This window comes from Nicotiana attenuata, unplaced genomic scaffold (assembly GCF_001879085.1).
Source record: "Nicotiana attenuata strain UT unplaced genomic scaffold, NIATTr2, whole genome shotgun sequence".
In the NCBI taxonomy this organism is placed as follows: Eukaryota; Viridiplantae; Streptophyta; class Magnoliopsida; order Solanales; family Solanaceae; genus Nicotiana; species Nicotiana attenuata.
Genome location: NW_017672644.1, coordinates 47,305 through 64,195, shown reverse-complemented (window position 1 = coordinate 64,195; position 16,891 = coordinate 47,305).

The following is a 16,891-nucleotide window of genomic DNA, read 5'->3' as shown; positions in this document are numbered from 1 at the left end:
TACAAGAGAAGAGAATGAAGCAGAGATAGAGAGAGAGGAGAGTGAGAAGAGCTCAGATTTTCTTATAACATAATAATTGTGTGAATTACAAATGCTATGCTCTATTTATATGTGCTGGAATTTGATATACAACAAAAGGAATTACAGAATTTGATATAAAACTCCTAACTACTTTTTCCACCACTTTAGCTCAACTAAAATTCAAATGGTTCCACCTTTAGCCACTAATATTCGTATCAATACCCCCTGGATGAACAACACCCTTGTCCTCAAGGGTGAAGGAAGGAAATCGAGCTTTCAAAGCATAAGCGAACTCCCAGGTTGCATAAGAAGAATCTAAGCCTGTCCATATAATCAAGCACTGAGCTACAAACCTATTACCTCGTTTAACTAATTTGCGATCAAGAACAGCTTCGGGAGAGGGGCAATATTGGCTGGCTAAATTAACAACAGGAGGGTGAATAATGGTGGAAGGAATTTCATAACAAAATTTCAGTTGAGACACATGAAATGTAGGATGCAATAAGACCTCAGGAGGAAGAAGGAACTTATAGGCTACTGCACCTATCTTTTCAACAATAGTGTAGGGACCAAAGTATCTCGAAGTGAGCTTGTGGTAAGGGAAGGGAGAGAGTGTGGACTGTCTATAAGATTGGAGTTTGACGAAGACCCAATCCCCCACTTTGAACTGTTTATCAGACCTATGGGCATTAACATGGGCTTGCATTCTTTGTTGGGCTCGAGTAAGGTAGAATTTGGCTAGCTGAAGTTTGAACTTGCGAAGCAGTGGAACCTTTTCAATAGAAGTAGAAGCAGAATGACCTGGTAAGTATGTAAGATGAAGAGGAGGAGGGTATCCATACAAGAGTTCAAAAGGGGAGGTTTGAATGGTAGAGTGAGAGCTAGTGTTGTACCACCATTCAACCAAGGAGAGGAAAAAGGACCAGTCTGTAGGTGAATCTGTGCAGAAGCAGCGTGGGTATGTTTCTAAGCAACGATTAAGTACTTGTGATTGGCCATCTGTTTGTGGGTGATAAGCAGTAGAAGTTTGTAAAGTAACACCCTGAGCAGTAAGGAATTCCTTCCGGAAGGTGCTAATAAATATAGGGTCCCGGTCACTTGTGATTGAAGCTGGGAAACCATGAAGCTTGAAAATGTTATCTGAGAAAATAGGGACTAAAGATTAGGCTGTGTAGGGGTGAGACAAGGCATGGAAGTGAGCATGTTCGGTAAGCCGATCAATTATTACCCAAATGACTGACTTCCCTTTAGACTTAGGTAAGCCCTCAATGAAGTCCATATTAATGTCAGTCCAAAAAAGAGTAGGGATATGTAGAGGCTGCAAAAGGCTAAGAGAAGCAGCAATATCGTACTTGTTTCTCTGACAGATAGTACACTTGTGAATGAAATTCACAATGTCATTTCGAATACCCTGCCAATAGAAATAAGAGAGAAGCTTCCTTGTAGTAACATCAATGTGAGAATGCCCACCAGCAGGAGAAGAATGCCAAAAGTGTGAGAATCTTAGTTCCTAGAGCAGCATCATTGCCAACCAAGAGTTTGCCCTTTCTTCTAAGCCGCTGATTAATCCAGGTAAATTGCTTCTGTGGAGTGTGTTAGAGAGAAGCAATGAGGTTAGCAAGCTCAAGATGTGCATACCAGCTATCGTGAATTTTCCTTCCAAAGATCAGCCTGCATAGAACTCATAAGTAAGGACATGAACTCTAGATATGCATCGGCAACTATGTTTTCTTTTCCCCGTTTGTACTGAACTTCAAAGTCAAAGGGAAGAAGTTTCGCCAACCACCTGATCTGAGTGTCAGTGTGAAGTTTCTGCTCTAAGAGGTACTTTAGGGCCTTTTGATTAGTGTCGTGCCCCTTTTTCTCGCGAAATCGGGCTTCGACATGTGACAACTCTTTTAAGGAAGTATTAAAAGAGGAGAGTCGCCACCTAATGATTTTTAAGGTGCGTTAGGGCACCTATTTGAAAATGACTCTGGTTTAACTAGTCTGCATCGCCAAAGATCGGGTAAGGGCTCAAGTTACCTCAAGGAGAAGGTGTTAGGCACTCCTCGAGGTCCACAACTGTGGGTCCCGGACGAACTTAAATTATATGGATTAGTCTATGTGATCAAATAAACGAAGAGAGAGCACAAAATTTGAGAATTTTATTATAAAAAGATCTTGAATAGAGGGGTACAACTATTTTTGGTTCTAGTAGAAAAGAAAGAAAAATGGAGGGGGGGGGGGGTCCCAAGTTTTTTAGCCTAAAGGATCACCCCGTGCAACATAAATAATATTTCGTAACTCTCTCGAGATGGGGTGTTACTCATATTATTCAGCGGGCACAGACTATCATCTCCTGCTACCCGATTACTATGTTAAAGTTGTTTAGCTAAAAGCACTTTAATTCAATTCTAAGCCATGCCCTATGCGTGCACTACCCGTCCCATACCTATGGTCCAGGAGGTTTTGGACCTCTACTTGGATGGTTCTAGACCTTATCTAGGCTGCTCAAAAATATATAAGCTAGGCAACAATCGAAACATCCAAAGACTTCACGTAGATGCGATTAAAGGCTCATATTGACCTCCACACTTAAGCAACAAGTGCGCACAAACATATATCAATTAGGAATTGGCAGAATCCAAAATCTTAAACCTATGGACATGGTTTCTACGCGATCAAAGTATGCAGGTAAATTTCAGATGCAGGATATTACTTATATATAGACGGAACTATGCAGGATCACAAGCTAATTATTAACAGTTTTAGTTACCAATCCCATATGTGATGCCTAGGTGATCTACGTAATTAGGTATAACAGAATCTGCCGGGAAGAGTCCCACAATTATCCAGATTTTCTAACAGTGACGCTCAAAAACAGTGTTTGTGTAGTCTAGTGCTAACCAGTTAACAAACAATTGTTTCATATAGGCAGGATCCAGTTGATGATTAGAACTTGCTTTATTTATATTAGTCCTATAGACAAGATTTCTAGTGATCAACGCGATATAATAGCGAATGAAGTGATCAAAATCCTATAGGCATGACTTATAGTGGATTACTGAAGAGACTTGAAAGACAGTTTGTTTCCATTTGTTCCTATAGGCAGGTTTCTAATGCGTTTGAAAGTAGTCATGCAGAGAGCTCACTTCCTATAAGCATGCTGTCTATAAACACGTAGCAGTAGACATAACATCTGAACTCATGATTAGTAGTAAACAAGTAGTGTGCGTGTGTTTCTCCTAATGTCATGATCTCTATGGTGCACATAGTGATTGAATAGCACATATAGCAAACACGTTGTCAGGTCCTATAGGCATGTTATCCACCCATTGTTCATGTAAATATCAAATTCTACCCATTCCCATTTTACTAACACCCCAATTATTTATACAAAAGGTTATTACAGGCCCAATAATGAGTAAAAATATAAATGTTACATAACATCGAGAATAGGCCTACAACAGGCCTAAATAAAAATACCCAGCATTGCCTGGGCCTTCAATAACTATTACACAACATACCCAGGCCTTCAATAAAGAGCCACATTCAATACACAACACAGGGGTCCATAGAGGATTTCCAGAACCAAGTTACTCAACCATAGCACCAAGTGTTGCACTATTTAATCAGCCAATTCATGTACACAGTACATAACGGGGGGAAGTAGAGTGAATAGGAACAGTTTGATTGAGGGAGTGACTAAGGACCAAGCCCTATTGTGTCAGAGTTCAAAAAGGTCTCAATTGGACCCCGAGCAGTGCTCACACTAGGGAGGCCAACAATAGAACCTAGGTAGCCTTGGCTTTCAGCCGGCTAAGAATGAAGAGTTCAGAATATCATAAGTTGCAAGTGAGGAGAGTGGACATGAGTTAGGGGATACATTAATATCCTAAAATAGACATATCCAAGTTGAGCATACAAGAGTAACTAATCAAATAGGCCAGTAGGTTCAGCAAGACAACAAAACACCACATAGATAGCCTCATACTGAAAGAAATTGGGAAAGAAGCAGGTTTGCAAGATATACATAGATTATCATTCATGACACTAAACTAATTGAGACCTAAGAAGTTCAGATTAAGCTAAGCATGTACCTAGGGTCATGCTAATCAGTATCTAGACATGATGGGGGACACACATTCTGATAACACTGGAAGAAACAGGGTATCAAATGAACAAAAGACAGGCTGGGAAACATATTAGCATAGAAGCAAGATCATAGTTTAATACAAGTTGCACACATTGTACATGCAAGACAGACATTATAGAGATTCAGGACCGTGTGAGATAGCAAACACATGTAGGTATTCTGGGATTGACACAATAGACTAATCAACTAGAGAAGATCTAAGTTATGTCATAAAACAAAATGGTTCAAACAGGGTAGAGAGATCAAGTTGAGATAACTATCAAGATCCCAGTCATTCATTAATGGGGTATGGGGATCATGCTGAGTGACAAAATAGCAGGTAAGTATGTCATAATTGGCACATGAAGTTCTAGCATACGTATGAAGCGTTCACTATAGAGATTAAGAACAAGGCAAATAAGCGTGTATTAGGGAACATCCAGACACCCATACACTTAAGAGGATCAGATTATCCAGGTTAGACTTAGGCAAATTCAGAACTAGTACCATTAGGAGGAAGTTAGATGCTAAAAGACTTAGAACAAGGTAGAATTAACAAAATCGTGTACCAAAGTAATCTAGAAAACATATTAAGCCAGGAATTTCAGAGGTGAGAACACATGCAAATAAAAGATGCATAGGGATGAAATTGCAAGGGTCAAGTAGCTTACCAGTTAAGCGGACAACAATAAAGAACAAAAGATCAACAAGAACCCAGAAACCTCGATGCGTCAAAGTTCCCAAGAGCTTCAAAAGAACCCCGGGCAATGCTCGCACCAAGAACAAGTTAAGTAACAAGATGCTAATGGCCTTGACTTTAAGCCGGCCAGTACAGAATACCAACCAAAAGAGTAGCCAAAACCCCAAATTTTAGTAAAAATCAATTTCAAAGTCTATCCCAAAAGGGAAAATGAAGGGGTTTATAGAGTATTCAAAAATCGAGCAAATATATAAAGAAACAGAATATTTTAAACAGCAAACAAGGAAAAGAAACATGCAAATCGATTTGAAATCAATTTAAGAGAAAAAATCCGTAAACCCTAGTTTTTTTAGGGAAAGTGTAAACCAGCAGAATCCAAACAAAACCGAACTCACACAGTGTAGTATTGAACGTATATAGCCGGAATAGTGCTCAAAATAAAAAATTTAAACCACTTTGGTTCGATTTCGGAAGATATTGCCTGCCATGTTTAGGAAAGCACCTAGGTAACACCACAAACGGACAACCAGTATCAAAATGATTCAAATATGGCAAGAGAATAGCAGTCGAATCCCATTATCAGTGGGGTTAGGAGAGGGATTTAGGGAAGGCGGCTAGGGTTTAGTGAAGAAGAGAGGAGTGATAGAGAGAATAGAGGCGGCGTCTCAGGGGAAATGGGGTTAGGGTTTCTGGGTTGGGGTTAATTAAAAGAAGAGAATGAACAAGGGCCGTTGATCTTGAGAGATCAACGGCCAGGATTAAAAAAGGAATGAGGCGGGTCAGTTATAACGGGTACCGACCGAATTTTGGTTAAGGGGTTATTTGGTTTGGGATGGGATTATTGGGCTGATTCTGGTCCGAAAATTGGTTAAAAATTGGCTGATATTTAAATACCCAAAATTTATCAAAACAATTTATAAAAATGCTTAATAAATAAATAAAAAATAATATTTGTGCACTAAAATGATTAAAAATAATAATTTAGAATTTCAAAAAATATATAAGGCTATCTTGACACCAATAGTATAGATAAAATCAGTTATATATGAATATAGGCTATTACTGCAAAATTAGATAAATAGCTTAAAAATTGCTAATGTAATTGCATAAAATAAAATAAAAATATTTGAGACATATATGTTATAGGTGCAAAACAATAATTTAGGTATCCAAGTCATCACAAAATAATTTAAAGGGATAATTAATATTTATATAATTTAAATGCAAGAAAATTAATTTAAGAGCTCTAAAAAATATGGAAATTATAGGAAATGCTTTTATAGATTTGTAAACTAAATAATGATGCATAAAATGCCATTTTGAAGGCATGTATATATTTTGAAAAAATATGAGGGCAAAATTGGGTATCAACAGCTGCCCTTCTTTATCCGGGAATGATGAAAGAGTTGTCGGGTAAAGAAAATGATGACCAATTTTGGCCGAATTGAGTGAGGAAAGATGCAATTTGGAAAAAAAATGGGGGCCGAACCCTGGTTCGTGAGTTGCCTACATATCCTTGGTGTTACGAGAATCAAGCCGTGTGTAGTTCTGGATCCAACGGTGAACGAAACCGATGGAGTTGTTATAGGAATTGTTGTATGTTTTGGAAAATGTTCTTTTGGGTAGGATAGTATCGGATGAATTTATGCGAAATCATGAATGTGAATTTGAGACGTTATGGATGTATCACAAGGCAGATCTGAACGGTCATAGAGTAAAAGGTGGGCAATTACTGGTGGTCGGTTACGTTTGAAAACGATTGATGGAAGCGAATGTTATGAACGGAAATCGGAGCGAAGATTGCTCCTGTTTGAAGAACGGTTACTTCCTGGATTACCTGCAAAATTGAAAACACAATGCATGCAGATATATATGGATTATTGCGAGAATTAAAACATGATGCAAATTTTCTTCGGACTAAGGCTGGCAATGGGCCGGTCCAGGACCGGGACCGGCCAGGGCCGCGGCTCATATGGGTTGTGGGCCTAAATGGTCCTAACCGTATAGGACCGGGACCGTGGGGAGGTGAGCTGGGTAGTGGGCCGGTCTTGAGCGCGAGGCCCGCGAGACCGGGACCGGTTGGGAAGTGGGCCGGTTCAAGCTGTCCTAAACAGGCCCAACGGTCAGTTTTTTTTTTTAAAAAAATTTGCCCGTTTGGGTTTTTAAAAAGAAGCCGTTTGGGCTGCCAAAATAGCCGTGTGTAAATAGCCATTTAACCCCCCCCCACCCCCAACTTTGTTTTAACCCCAAACTTTTTATAATTACACCTTTTCCCTATTTTCAACTATAAATACCCCCTCATTCTTTCACTTTTCTCACAAAATCATCAATCTCTCTCTAATTTTCTTCTATAATTGCTTACTTTATTGTTACAATTTGTGAAAAATTGTGAAGTTGGTGAATTGAAGTCTTCAAGTCTTCAACGATAATCAACTTTCAACAAGTTATTCGTCAATTTGGTAAACTCGTTCCAACTCATAATTTTTAATATTATAGTTTTGTTTGTTTTATTTATTTTCTATTATTTGATTAATTACTATGTCCTCCTTAAAAAAACTTTTTGGTAAAATTAAGGGAAAATCCAAGAGTGGCAATCTACTGGCCAATCTATTCCTCCCCCACTTCCCCCGGCTCCCCGACCTAAACCCCATACCCGTCCTACACCTGCTGCTATTCTTGATAGTGATAATACTTTATTATAATTTACTGAGAGTCAATGTTTGCATAATGTTGGCGCTGGTGAACAATTAAACCATGAATATATGAATGTTCTTTATGGTAATCCAACTATTGATGAAAATGATGATGAAAAAATAGATTTTGATGAAATGCAACCGGATGACGATACACCCACTAGTCCTGCTCCTGAAGTTAACCCAACTAATGATAATCCAAATGATGCCCTGTCAGACTCTCCTGTTACTACCCCTACTTTTTCTAGACAACGTCCCAAACGGCCAGTAACATCTATTGTTTGGCCTTTATTTACTCAACTAATTCCACAAAATAAGGCTAAGTGTATAACTTGCGGCAAGGAGTTAGCTTTTAAATATTTTGGCGGTCAGGGGGGGGGGGGGGACGGGAACTTTGAAAAGACACATATTGATACCACCCTAAAGATAAAGCCAAATATCTTCGTATGAAAGCCTTGGCCGAGGGGTCAAGTTTACCTACTCCTAGTCAGGTTGACCCTAGTACCGGGTATAATCAATTTGAATTGGGAATTAACACTGTTATCGGTGGTATTTTATATTATGATCCAAAAAAAGATCGGGAAGAATTGAAAAAATTAGTTACTGTTATGTGCTTACCCTATAATTTTTCTTCTAGCCCTTAATTTGGAATCCTACTTATTAAGGTTTTCCTCGCACAACCGTAAAGAGAGATATTTATAAATATAAAAATAAATATGAATAATATTTGCGCTATTTATTTACTCATATGAATTGTTGTGTTGCTATTACAACTGATATTGATAGAATTGGTAATGACTGTGATTACCTTACTGTTACCAGTCATTGGACTGATGAGGAGTGGATAATGCAAAAGCACATTATTGCTTATAGAATAATTAATTCACGTTACACATGGCAATTTATTGCTGACATAGTTACAGATATTTGTAGATATTTTTGCATTATTGATAAAATCATGTCAGTTTCAATAGATAATGCTACTAGTAACATAAATGCTGTAGCCTTACTTACCACTACACTAAGTCCTGCATTTAGTAATATTTTTCATGTTAGATGTATTTGTCATATTTATCATTTAATTGTGGGTGATGGTATGAAAATTTTAAATATTGAAATTGAAAAGGTTAAAATGGCTCTTAACTGGCTTTTTTATTCAAACCGTAGAAGTAGACTTAGAGAATATTTTAAAAGATGCGATGAATTTGGCCTAAGAGAAAGTAAGGTTCCTAAAGCTTGTCCAACTAGATGGAATTACATGTAAGAAAGTTTTGTTGTTGCATATGAATACAGAAACCCCATAAACTCAACGTTAATGCTCATGTAACGTGATGATGAGCACCTTACAAATACGGATTGGGCTAATGTTAAAACGCTTGTAGATTTTTTAGAAAAATTTCGTATTGCTACAAATGAATTTTCTGGGCAATATTATCCTACTATTTCTAACTATTTAGTTTATATTGCAGAACTTGCAAATTTTTTTGCTCATTTTCAGAGGGTGGGAAAATTTATGAACAAGCTATTGATTCTATGAGAAAAAAGTTTAAAAAATATTTTTTTCCCTATTCCCCCTATTTATGGTGTTGCTGCCTTGTTAAATCCTACTATGAAATTATGAGGTCCTCAATTTTGGTATGAAATTGTTTATAATGGTTTAGCACTTGAAGAAGAGGAGTTGTCTAAACTTCCAGAAGCAATAGCCTCAATTAAAATAAATGCTCAAACTATTTATAATGCTTATCAAGTTGCGTTAGATCAGGCTAGACCAAATGTTCCAATTCCTTCATCTTTTGATTCTCAATCATCTAAAAGAACTACGAGAGTAAGAGCACTTAGTGCTTGGGCCGGGTTCTGGGGTTCTCAAGGTTCTAGTACTAGTGATTTTTCACAACTAAATGAGCTTGAAGTTGACACAGGGAATTAAAGAAGTGAATCCCGACAGCTCATTTAATATTATGGAATGGTGGAAGGACAAAGAAAAACACTTTACGATTCTTTCAAGGATGGCCCGAGACATTTTAACTATTCAAGCTTCAATAGTGGCATCAGAGAGCTCTTTCAGTCAAGCAAGACTTCAACTCGGTGATTATAGAGCGTCTATGAGGGAGAGCTTGGAAAAATCAGTACTTTTCAGAGATTGGATCTGTTTGGAAAGAAGAAATTTTAGACTTGCTGAATCACAACTAGAGGTAGACGAAACTTACGAATAAATGCTACCTGAACTTGCGGAGGATTCTGCTTCGCCCGGAAGCGGTGATGACCAAGCTTCTTTTCCGCCACCGCCAACGGAAATTCCTCTGGACCTTAATGGATTTATGAAGTTTGTAAGAGATACCATGTAAATTAATATGTAACTTGTATTTCGCACATCTTGGTTAGTTTCTTTTTCTTTTGAATGGTGGTATTAGTACCTTGTTGTGCTCATTCCATAGGGGGGAGGAAGACTAAGAAAGATATTGCCATGTTTTATTAATGCTATAATAAAAATTATAATGCATTGCCTTAGATATTTTTATTACCATCTTTTTTTTCTAACTTCTATAAAATTTAAAAAAGTAAATAGAAAGTTTATCCGTTGGGCCCACTTAGGCCCGGGACTGGCCCACTTAGCCCGGGACCATTAGTTCGTGGTCCCGGGTCCCGGTCCCGGGCTGGTTCCTACAAAAAGCCCGTGAAGCCCGGGACCACTTAGGATTGGCCCACTTAGGCCCGTTTAGGACCCAGCCCGTCCCACTTGCCAGCCCTACTTTGGAACATGAAGACTGTCTTTGGATGGTGAGGATGATGTCTTTAGACCATGACGTCATGGGCCATGAATCATGTGATAAGGGATTCGCGGGCCATGAAATGATGTCCCCGGGCTATGATAATGGTGCCTCTGAACTATGACGCCTTTGAATAATGATGTGCACTTTTGAATGATCCTCAGGCCATGGAATGGTGTCTTCCGGCTATGAGGATGATGCCTTTGGACTATGACGCCTTTGAAAAAAATGGTTTCAGCCCATGAAATGCAAAGATATGATACTTGATCATATGCGAAATGAAACAAGACAAGGCTTAGTCTTGTGTAAGATAAGGGCAGTGCTCACCTCTAGGTGAATAGAGGATAGTGCTAAGTCTTAAATAGCGTAATGGAGATAGCATTTGATCTTATGCGAGGACAAGGCAATGCTTAGCCTTAGGCAATTGAGGAGGCAGTGCTTATTTTCATGCAAGAAGAGGAGACGATGCTTAAGTCTCGATGCAAGGAAAGGCAGTGCTTAGCCTTATGCAATTAGGGAGGCAATGCTTAGCCTTATACAAAGAATAGGAGACAATGCTTAGTCTCATTCAAAGAAAGGCAGTGCTTAGCCTTATGCAATTGGGGAGGCAATGCTTAGCCTCATGCAAAGAATAGATGACAATGCTTAGTACCAATGCAAGGAAAGGCAATGCTTAGCCTTATGCAATTAGGGAGGCAATGCTTAGCCTCATGCAAAGAATATGAGACAATGCTTAGTCTCGATGCAAGGAAAGACAGTGCTTAGCCTTATGCAATTAGGGGGGCAATGCTTAGCCTCATGCAAGGAATATGAGACAATGCTTAGTCTCATGCAAATAAAGGAAGTGCTTAGCCTTATACAATTAGGGAGGCAATGCTTAGCCTCATGCAAAGAATAAGAGACAATGCTTAGTCTCAATGAAAGGAAAAATAGTGCTTAGCCTTATGCAATTAGGGAGGCAATGCTTAGCCACATGCAAAGAATAGGAGACAATACTCAGTCTCGATGCAAGGAAATGCAGTGCTTAGCCTTATGCAACTAGGGAGGCAATGCTTAGCCTCATGCAAGGAATAGGAGACAATGCTTAGTCTCATGCAAAGAAAGGCAATACTTAGCCTTATGCAATTAGGGAGGCAATGCTTAGCCTCATACAAGAATAGGAGACAAATGGAAAAGTGAAGTATTTCTTAGCTGAAGATGTTCGTGCTAGCTAATTTGTTGTCTTGGAGGCAGTGTCTTGATGTATCTGCGAGTATCGTTGTCTTATTGTACCTGCATTCACAAAAAAATTATGAGTTCTGTGGGGGAAGGTTGGTTCGTGCCTTTGTCTTTTGCCTTGCCTGTGCTCCTGTCTTGAGATCCTGTTTGAGTTACCCTGGGTAATATTTGGCTGCCACAGAAATAAAGTTTTCGAAAAATATGCATGCATTTGATAAATATAGTTGTTTAAAATATAGTAGTATGCGATATCAAGTAAGTTAGATGAACCAATGATTGTGACATATTTTAGAGACATTACGACCTCCTTACTTTAGAATTTTGAGAGTCCTCCTCAAAATTATGCCCCAGTTTTAAAGCAATTCTTTGACCGTTCTGCATATGACAAAATTGGCTGGACTTGCTTCAGAATTTTGAGGGTCCTGCTCAAAAAAAAAGATTTTATTGAGATGTGACCGAACCCATAGGGCTACCTATGTATCCCCTCTTAAACGGGAATCAGGTCAAGCGTAGTTCAGTTACATCAAATGAAGAAGTGTAAACAATCTAAACATAGTGTTTCTTGACTGCGTCTGAGTTGATAGGTTTTGGCCAAATCTCTCCGTCCATTTCTACAAGTATGAGTGCTCCTCCTGTTAATACTCAACGAACCATGTAGGGACCTCGCCAATTGGGTGAAAACTTCCCTTTAGCTTCATCTTGATGCGAGAAAATTCACTTTAGCACCAACTGCCCTGGTGTGAATTATCTAGGCCTGACCCTTTTGTTGAAAGCTCTCGACATTCTGTTCTGGTAAAGTTGATCGTGACATACCGCATTCATTCTTTTTCCGTCAATGAGAGCCAGTTGTCCATAACAACTTTGTATCCATTCTGCGTCACTAAGTTCGGCGTCTTGTATGATTCATAAAGAAGGAATTTCTACTTCGGCGGGAATGACGGTTTCAGTACCATGAACCAACAAATAAGTAGTTGCCCCGGTTGATGTGCGAATCGTGGAATGATATCCAAGTAGGGCGAATGGTAACTTCTCGTGCCATTATTTGTGATTATCTACCATCTTCCTTAATATCTTCTTGATGTTGTTATTGGCGGCTTCCACAGATTCATTTGCGGCCTATATGCTGTGGAATTCTTATGCTTGATCTTGAAAGTTTCACACATGGCCTTCATCAGATCACTGTTGAGATTGGCGGCATTGTCGGTGATGATTGACTCTGGCACTCTGAACCGACAAACAATGCGATCCCGAACATAGTCTGCGACGACCTTCATAGTTACAGCTTTGTAAGATGCGGCTTTAACCCATTTTGTAAAATAGTCTACGGCCACCAGAATAAATCTATGCCCGTTTGAAGCAGCGGGTTCGATTTGACCAATGACATCCATGCCCCAAGCAGAGAAAGGCCAGGGTGCACTTGTTGCATTGAGTTCATTGGGTGGCACTCGCATCATATTAGCATGTACTTGGCATTGATGACACTTTTGGACATACCTGGTGCAGTCTGTTTCCATAGTCATCCAAAAATTTCCTACTCTTAATATCTTCTTAGCTAAGACGAAACCATTCATGTGTGTCCGCAGGTTCCGGCATGTATCTCCTCGAGCAATCGGGATGCTTCCTTGGCGTTAACACACCGTATTAATCCTAGATCTGGTGTCCTTTTGTACAAAATTCCTCCAATTTGGAAGAAATGGTTGGATAACCTTCGGAGTGTGCGTTTTTGAGTATGATTTGTGTGCTCTGGATATTCTCCTTTTGCCAAATATTCTTTGATGTCGTGGAACCATGGATTTCCATCAGTTTCTTCTTCAACATGAGCACAATAAGCTGGCTGATTTTGAATCCCTACTGGGATAAGGTCGATGAAGTTCTTGTCTGGGTGCTGTATCATGGAAGATAGAGTGGCCAATGTATCTGCGAACTCGTTCTGGATTCCTGGAACATGTTTGAACTCTACTTTTGTGTATCTCTTCATCAATTCTTGTAGATAATACAGATATGGCAATATCTTGGTATTCTTTGTAGCCCATTCTCCTAGAACCTGATGTACCAAAATGTCTGAATCTCCAATTACTAGTATTCCTGAATGTTCATGTCATTGGCCAACTTGAGTCTCAAGATGCAAGCCTCATATTCTGCCATATTGTTGGTACATGGAAACCCAAGCTTTGCGGATACTGGATAGTGTTGACCTGTTTCTGACACTAAAACTGCTCCAATACCCACTCATTTGAAGTTTGCAGCTCCATCGAAGAACATTCTCCAACCATCATGGGTTTCAGAGATATCTTCTCTTAAGAATGATACCTCTTCATTGGGAAAATACATATTCAGTGGTTCGCATTCTCCACCTGTAGGATTTTCTATGAGATGATCCGCCAATGCTTGCTCTTTGGCCTCCTTCTGAGTTACGTAGATGATGTTGAACTCACTCAGTAGTATCTGCCATTTTGCTAACTTCCTCGTAGGCATGGGTTTCTGGAAGATGTATTTTAGCGGATCCATCCTTGATATGAGATATGTGGTGTAGGCACAGAAGTAATGCCTCAACTTTTGAGCTATCCATCTTAAAGCACAGCAGGTGGGTTCCAGCAAAGAATACCGTGCTTCGTAGGGTGTGAACTTCTTACTCAGATAGTATATGGCCTGCTCCTTTCTTCTCGTCTTGTCGTGTTGTCCCAAGACACAGCCGAAAGCCCCATCTAGTACAGATAAGCAGAGTAGCAGAGGTCTCCCAGGTTCCGGTGGGACCAGGACCGGTGGTTTGGACAAATATTCCTTGATCTTGTCAAAGGCTTTCTGGAATTCTTCAGTCCAGCTTGTTGAAGCATCTTTCTTCAACATTCTGAAAACTGGTTCACAGATCACTGTTGATTGTGCTATGAAACAGCTGATATAGTTGAGGCGCCTTAAAAAACTCATCACATCTTTCTTATTCTTTGGAGGAGGCAAGTCTCGGATAGCTTTGACCTTCGACGGGTCCAATTCAATCCCTCGGCGACTGACGATGAAACCTAGCAATTTTCCGACGGGGACTCCGAAGGCACACTTTGCAGGATTCAGTTTCAGATTGTACCTTCGAAGCCGATTAAAGAATTTTCTCAAGTCTGCTATATGATCTGTGCTTCTTCTGGATTTGATGATGACGTCATCCACGTACACTTCTATTTCCTTGTGTATCATGTCGTGGAAAATAGTTGTCATGGCTCTCATGTAAGTGGCTCCCGCATTCTTTAGGACAAACAACATTATTTTATAGCAATACATCCCCCCATGGTGTGACAAAGGTTGTTTTTTCTGCATCCTCTTCATCCATCCAAATCTGATGATACCCCGCGAAGCAATCCACAAAAGATTGGAGTTCATGCTTGGCATAATTGTCGATCAGTATGTGTATATTGGGTAATGGGAAATCATCTTTGGGACTCGCTATGTTTATATCCCGATAATCGACACTTACTTTGACTTTCCCATCCTTCTTCGAAACTGGCACAATGTTAGCCAACCAGGTCGGATATTCGACCACTCTGAGAACCTTGGCTTTGATCTGCTTGGTGACTTCTTTTTTTATTTTCAGACTCATATCTGGCTTGAACTTTCTAAGCTTCTACTTTACAGGCGGACACATAGGATCTGTGGGTAACTTGCGAGCCACTATGGATGTGCTCAGGCCGGTCATATCATCGTCGTTGATACCTGATTTTGCCCTCATATTTTCAAAATATATATATATATATATATATATACTCTCAAAATAGCATGTTTCCATCATTATTTAGTTTACATACCTATACAAGCATTTTCTATAATTTTCCATAATTTTTAAAGCTCAAAATTAATTTCTTTTACATTTCTTATTATATAAATATCTAACAATTACCCCTCAAATTATTTTGTAATGACTTAGCTACCTAAAATAATTATTTTGCACCTATAATATAAGTTTCAAATATTTTATTTCATTACATATAATTACATTAGCATTTTTAAAGCTATTTGTCTAATTTTTATTTATATTATTCTGTGCCAAAATAGCATATTTATATATTTTTATAATACAGAGTTATTATTTTAAAATATTTTAATTCATAAATAATATTTTATTTTTATTTATTAAGCATTCTATAAATCATTTTTTAATAAATTTTGGGGTACTTAAATAGTAGCCTAATTTCTTACTTATTTTTCGGACCAAAACTACTCAGACCTCAGCCCAATTACCCCAAAACCCTTGGCCCAATAACCCTAGCTCAAACCAAACACCCTTAACTCCCAACCCAGTCCAAAACCCGACCTAACTCTTCTCAAATCCTAGCCGTTGATCAAAAGTGATCAATGGCTCACAATATTTCCCCCACTTCTCCTTATATTCCCACCCCAAAACCCTAGAGACCATTTTCTTCTCCCAGCCGCCATTGAATCCCCCTCTTTTCTTCTACGAACCCTAGCCGCTACATCTTCCAACTTCTCCAAATACGGCTCTAAAATGGAATCAATCACTGATTCACTTACCTTATTCATCTTCTCTCACTATTGGTCGTTCATTCATGGTATTGCCTAAGTTTGGCAAGCATCACTTCCGATATCGGACTGGAACGACTTGGATCTTTTGATCTTAGGCGGTTTTCCGTCTATGTACGCTCAATAAAGAGCGATTTACACTCTTGGTTCGAGTTTCGGACGGTTGAACCCAATTAGGGTTTGAGTCTCTCCATCTCCCTTTCTGATTTCGATTTGTATATGATATTCCCTTTCCTTATTTGTGCTTAATTGATTGTTTTCCATATTTGTTCTTTCAATTTCCACTACTATAAAAACCCCTCCCTATTCCCCTTTTGGACATACTTTAATAGTTAAGAAAATTTCACTAAAAATTGAAGTTATTGCTCTTTGTTCTTTAATTCTCTTGTTCTATACTCTGGTTCTTGGCCGGCTGAAAGCTAAGGCCACCGGAATTCCTATTTTTTCGACCTTACTTGGGTGTGAGCATTGACCTGGGTTCCTAGAAGCCCTTGGGAACTTGACGCATCTAAGGTCCTGGGTTATACTGCTTTGTTGACGTTCAAAGTGATTCTGTTCTTTTCTTGTTTGTCTACTTGTCAATTAGTAACTGGTGAGTTCTTTAGCCTTTGCATTGTTCATTCTCTAATGTTCTTGATTAGCATATTCATGCCTCTGAAATTGCATGACCTAATGTGTTTCTAGACTATCTCTATGTGCAACTTTGCTTATAATATGAACCTCTCTAGCATTTGCTCATGCCTAAATTGTCAGTTCTAAAATGTATTTGTGTTTAACTCGAGCAATTTAGACTGTTTGAGGTTCGTTTAGCTTAATGTATTGGTACTTTGAGTGTTTACAATGGTTATGT